Source organism: Myotis myotis, unplaced genomic scaffold (genome assembly GCF_014108235.1).
Source record: "Myotis myotis isolate mMyoMyo1 unplaced genomic scaffold, mMyoMyo1.p scaffold_m19_p_8, whole genome shotgun sequence".
Taxonomy (NCBI): Eukaryota; Metazoa; Chordata; class Mammalia; order Chiroptera; family Vespertilionidae; genus Myotis; species Myotis myotis.
In genome coordinates this window covers 7,899,568-7,905,601 of record NW_023416390.1, presented here as the reverse complement: position 1 = coordinate 7,905,601, position 6,034 = coordinate 7,899,568, and the positions used below count along the sequence as shown (strand labels likewise).

The following is a 6,034-nucleotide window of genomic DNA, read 5'->3' as shown; positions in this document are numbered from 1 at the left end:
CTCTTAGCTTTATTCATGTTGTGCATATAAATATTTTTTATTGCTGAGTAGTATTCTGCTGCCTGAATGTACTAAAATTTGCCCATTTTCCTCTTGATGAAATTTGAGTTTGCAGTTTTTGCCACTGGTGAGTAAAGCTTCTGTAACATTCTTGTGAAAATGTTTTTGTAGATATGTTTTTTTTATTTTTGGTAAATATCTAGAGGTGGAATTGCTGGGTGAGAAAAAAAAAGGGAGTATATTTAACTTTATAAGAAACTGCCAAAAGTTTCCCCAAAGTGTGGGTATTATTTTACAATTCAAGTTCCCCATTTATTCTTTTTTTTGCCCATTTGTTCTTATTTGTGTTGTTTTTTTTTTAAAAAAATGTGTAGACTTCTACAATTCGTAACAGAAAACAGAATTTAGGTTACATGCCAAAATCACTCTGTATACACAAGGTAACTTTAAGTGTTGTCTTATTGCACAGCTACTATGTCTATTGTCTCCTGAGAAAGAAATGGGGGTTATTTCTTATTTTCTGGGGACCAGCTATGGAACAAAATGTTTTTTTAAAATCTACATGTTAAAAGAGTACTTGAAACCCACTTAATATGTAAGAAGATAAGGAAGTCCTAAACTATGGCTATTATGGGGATGATTAATTGAGTTCACAATTTCAATCTTTAACCCTAAACTTTTTATTTTTATTTTTATGAACAACTATCTAACAATCACTTGTGTTTCTGGGCACTTTTCTAAATGCATTACAGAATGGATTTCACATTCATTTCTTGGGGGTGAGGTAGGGGTGGGGAGGGGGAAGCAAAACTCTTCTCAAGTAGGATGTAAGTAGCATTCTTGAAACTATTAACATGTTTTTAAAAACATGAAGTATGGAGCACTTCATGAATCTGTGTGTCAGCCTTGGGCAGGGGACATGCTAATCTTCAAATCATTCCAATTTTAGTGTGTGTGCCGCCCGAGTGAACACCCTCCCCAAACTTTTTGAATTCATTAAACTGGATATATATTGTGGCAAATCACCTTTACCTTAATTTTTCACCTCCATTTTGAATGGATTTTAGTATTTCTAACTTATTTTATTAAACTCCTCAAATTTGTTTTTTTAAAAGAGTTATTTAATGTTGAAAAGAGCATAGAAGTTTCTGAAATCCCTTCTCCTCTTTGGAAAAGTGAGTTGTGTTTTGAAGGAATTTTGAAAGGAGTTCCATTCTCTAAGACCGTGGTCGGCAAACTGCGGCTCTTTGGCCCCTTGAGTGTAGCTCTTCCTAAGCCTTAGGAGCACCCTAATTAAGTTAATAACAATGTACCTACCTATATAGTTTAAGTTTAAAAAATGTGGCTCTCAAAAGAAATTTCAATCGTTGTACTGTTGATATTTGGCTCTGTTGACTAATGAGTTTGCTGACCACTGCTTTAAGAAGTAAAATCAGTTCGGAAATTACTGACCAGAAGGCCTGGCCAAATCAGTCGACCTCACCTTGCCTGCCACCATGGCGGTGCAGTAGAGACTAAAGCAAACGGGGAGGTTCTTCATATGCATGTGCTTGCCCAGGCCTATTCTCACCTAAAATGCTATTTTTACGCAGAAACATGTTAGTGTTTTGCAGGGCAAAATTTGAGGGAAGGTTGAAAGCAGGTAGCATGGAAAATACTCTTACTAACTTTTAGAACTGTGTTCGGCAGCGATGTGTGTACCCAGTTGTCCAATGTAAGCCCGCAGGACTTCCCCCCATTGGTGGTATGGTGGAGTGTTCTTTCTGTAAACACGTGCTTCTGGAGAACATAAAAGGTCCGTTCTGGACAAGTGCATCAGGCCTCGCTCCGCCATCTGTAAATCATTTAGACTTAGCCTTTTTGAATGACCCTTTAAAAATACACAGGACCTAATTCTATTCTTGAGTCCCGTAAAACTCCCATTGGACTCCAGTGGGAACATTGCAAAGTTAGGTTCCGAGGAAGGAGGGCCTTTCCTAAGGCCTGCCTCTGAGAACTTCCTGGGGCAGAACTTGGCCAGCGCATTCCTCCTGAGAGAGTTGTCTGATCTTGTTGGTTGTGGAGCTTCAAAATAGACTCTCTGCCCAAAGGCAGCAGGCTTCTCTCAGATGGGTATATGCCCCCCATAGGCCTGCAGCGTCCCAAGGCAGTGAGCCGGCGTGGGTGACCCCTGGCACTCAGGGAACCTGGCTCCCCTGCAGTCATCCTTGGTTCACCAGGTGTGTTCTCACTGCCCTGCCCCATGCTTCTCTACGCTCTATTTTAAAAACGTGCTATTTTTGAACGCTTAGTACAGTGATGGCGAACCATTTGAGCTCGGCGTGTCAGCATTTTGAAAAACCCTAACTTAACTCTGGTGCCGTGTCACATATAGAAATTTTTTGATATTTGCAACCATAGTAAAACAAAGATGTATATTTTTGATATTTATTTTATGTATTTAAATGCCATTTAACAAAGAAAAATCAACCAAAAAAATGAGTTCGCGTGTCATAGGTTCTCCATCACTGACTTAGTATGAGCAGGCACTGTGTCAAAGCTGTACATACATTATTTCACCCGATCCTGTGACTGACTGTGGAGCAATGTAGGGCGGCTACCAACGTCCCGAGGTCAACCAGCAGAGCCCATATTGGACCATGCTTCCTCTGGCTCCAAAGCCATGGGTCTCCATTGTTGCATGTTTGCATGATACTGCTGCCCGGTGCACACCTGTTCTATACCAAAGGGATGGTCCTTGCGTTGGGATGGCCTGGTTTATTGACCTGTCTCTCCAATGAGCTTGAAAGAGGATTCTTGCCTTCTTCATCTTTGTATGGCTAAAGCAGGATTGATGGGATTTTAATAAATGAAACTTAAATGTAAAAATTAACCTTTCTCTGTGACTATAAAAGCTCACATCCTTTATATAGAAAACTGAACAAAAACAAAAAAACAAAACAGAAAACATAAGCTGTTCCCAGATCCCATTATTCAGAAATAACTGAAAAAAATCATTGATAACTGAGTGAATTAAAAAATACTTTAATAACACCAATAGCTTTGTTCTGTTCCTAATGCATTTATACAGCAGTGGCTCACTGAGACTACGCGATTGCTTGATGTTAACGAAGCATCATTAGTGCATGATAAAGCCTTTATCCTTCATAACGTGGGAGGTGAAAAGGGGAAAACAGCAAATGTTTCAATGATAAAACTATTTTAATATCATAATATAAACTTCCTGAAATAGCATTCTCTTCGTGAATATACATTTTTGAGTCAATTTATTTCAAACTATTAAACTGATCTGAGGTAGATATTTAAACATTATCTCTCTTATGATCAGAAATACATGTCAGGGTTAACAACACACTTTTTATCCGTAGGCAAAATGGGGCCTGACGTGCAATAGTTAAAAGCAGTTTATTGGGGAAGCCTAGCCCCTAGGGGACAGGACTCCCTGGTACACGCCCACACTGAGCTGGGGGGTCAGCTGGAGGGGCGCCGGAACTCCAGGGCTTCAGAATGGACGGTTTCAAACCTCTTGGTGTTGATATTTTCTTCTCTTCTACTTTTTCCATAAAAGATGCCACATGTATGTCTAGCTTAGAAGAACTTCATGGTGTTTTGGTGAATACTAAGACTCTTCTACTCCACCATTTTTTTTCCAAGCATGATTTTCTCATTAGGCAGTGAAGAGAGTACACTTTCTCCACTCCCCTTGTCTTCCCTTCCCTTCCCCTCCCCCCACCTTCTCTGCTCTCCCCTCTAGTCCTCTCCCCTCTGCTCGCTTCCCTTCCCCTCCCCCCACCTTCTCTGCTCTCCCCTCTAGTCCTCTCCCCTCTGCTCGCTTCCCTTCCCCTCCCCCCACCTTCTCTGCTCTCCCCTCTAGTCCTCTCCCCTCTGCTCGCTTCCCTTCCCCTCTCCTCACCTTCTCTGCCCTCCCCTCTATTCCTCTCCCCTCTGCTCGCTTCCCTTCCCCCTCTCCTCACCTTCTCTGCCCTCCCCTCTATTCCTCTCCCCTCTGCTCGCTTCCCTTCCCCTCTCCTCACCTTCTCTGCCCTCCCCTCTAGTCCTCTCCCCTCTGCTCGCTTCCTTCCCCTCTCCTCACCTTCTCTGCCCTCCCCTCTATTCCTCTCCCTTCTGCTCGCTTCCCTTCCCCTCCCCACCTTCTCTGCCCTCCCCTCTATTCCTCTCCCCTCTGCTCGCTTCCCTTCCCCTCCCCCCACCTTCTCTGCTCTCCCCTCTAGTCCCCTCCCCTCTCTCACTTTCTCTGCCCCTTACCCTCTCCTCTCCCTCTGCTCGCTTCCCCTCCCCTTCCTCACCTCTATGATCTCCCCGCTATTCCTCTCCCCTCGGCTAGCTCCCCTCCCCTCCCCCCCCCACCTTCTCTGCGCTCCCCGCTAGTCCTCTCCCATCTGCTAGCTTCCCCTCCCCTCCCCCACCTTCTCTGCTCTCCCCTCTAGTCCTCTCCCCTCTGCTCGCTTCCCCTCCCCTCTCCTCACCTTCTCTGCCCTCCCTTCCCTTTTCCTCCCCTTCCCTCCTCTCCCCTTCCTTTCTGTTTTCACTTCACTGTAAGTATCCGACAATTAAGCAACATTAGCACTTTTTGTCAGGATGAATTTAGGTTACATTTATAACTTCATCCCCAATACGCAAATGCACATACACACTTCACAAAATGGACTATTTCTTTTAAAACTAAAAAGAACTCTTCATTACTTCCTTTTCCTTTTGTAAATATGAAATTTAAAAAATGCTAAAACAATTAGAGTGAAAAATTAAACTTTCTCATTCTAAGCATTGCCATTAAATCTGTTTTGTGATTCAGAGACACTATATGATTAGATTTCTCCAATCACCCTGATGACTCTAGACCAGCCATGGGCAAACTACGGCCCGCGGGCTGGATCCGGCCCGTTTGAAATGAATAAAACTAAAAAAAAAAAAAGAAAAAGAAAAAAGACCGTACCCTTTTATGTAGTGATGTTTACTTTGAATTTATATTAGTTCACACAAACACTCCATCCATGCTTTTGTTCCGGCCCTCCGGTCCAGTTTAAGAACCCATTGTGGCCCTCGAGTCAAAAAGTTTGCCCACCCCTGCTCTAGACATTTGAACTCCAAAGGCAGCCAGTTCTGCTCTGTGTTCCAGGGCTTATGGAATGAAGCACTGAGGGGTCAGGCACTCAGACACTTTGCAGTGACACACAACATAGGGACCTAATGAAAGTGGGAGCACTGTTTTGCATACATGGAATTGTTAGGACACATCTATTCCAGTAAATACGGCTCTTCACCTCCCCACACACCTGAAGTTCACTCATGGGCATTGGGGGGGTTCGAAGCTCCTGAATCATTGTCAAGTGTGGCAGGAAGTTCTCTGACACCAGGTGGGAAGTTTTCATCCCAGAGGTGTGTGAGCGCGGCTCAGAACAGGCTGGTGAACTGAGGTGCAGCTGTCTGAGGCGCGCGCGCGCGCGCGTGTGTGTGTGTGTGTGTGTGTGTGTGTGTATGTGTATGTGTGTGTGTGTCATGTATTCCTGCGTAGTTTAGATCAATTGGGTGCAGTTTTCTGCATCCATCTAGTGCTGCTCATGTATGAGACGGTGCCTGCACAAACATCACATTTGCCTTGTCCTCAGCTTGTCCCTGCTCTATCAGAGCAAACTCCCGTCTTCCAAGCAGGAGCAGAACTGATTGTACTCTTTGCAAAGACTTAAAATAAAAGTGTCTCATTTGGCATGAGAGCTATTTGATGTTTAAGAAATGGTATAAAATATTGCGCACACTGTATGCTCTTCTGGACTTGTTAGCCCCTGTGTGGTACATGTTTGGCTGCTGCAGTCCTGAGCACCAGCACATTTATTTTCTCCTGTCACTTTAAGTCATGCTGTGGGTTGGTACCATGTCACGGAAGCAGGTATGAGTCTTAGTTTCTCTTGAGCTGTCGCTTCCTAACACTTTCAGTAGCAAGCTCTAGGGCAGCGGTTCTCAACCTTCTGGCCCTTTAAATACAGTTCCTCATGTTGTGACCCAACCATAAAATTAT

The 6,034-nt window shown here is 43.7% G+C and overlaps 1 non-coding gene across 1 annotated transcript; it reads right to left on the bottom strand.

Moving 5' to 3' along the window:
- Positions 1-869: 869 nt before the first annotated feature.
- LOC118662301 lies at positions 870-973 on the bottom strand. Its single transcript, XR_004969689.1, has one exon. It is a non-coding gene; the product is annotated as a U6 spliceosomal RNA (small nuclear RNA).
- Between the last annotated feature and the right edge of the window lie 5,061 nt (positions 974-6,034).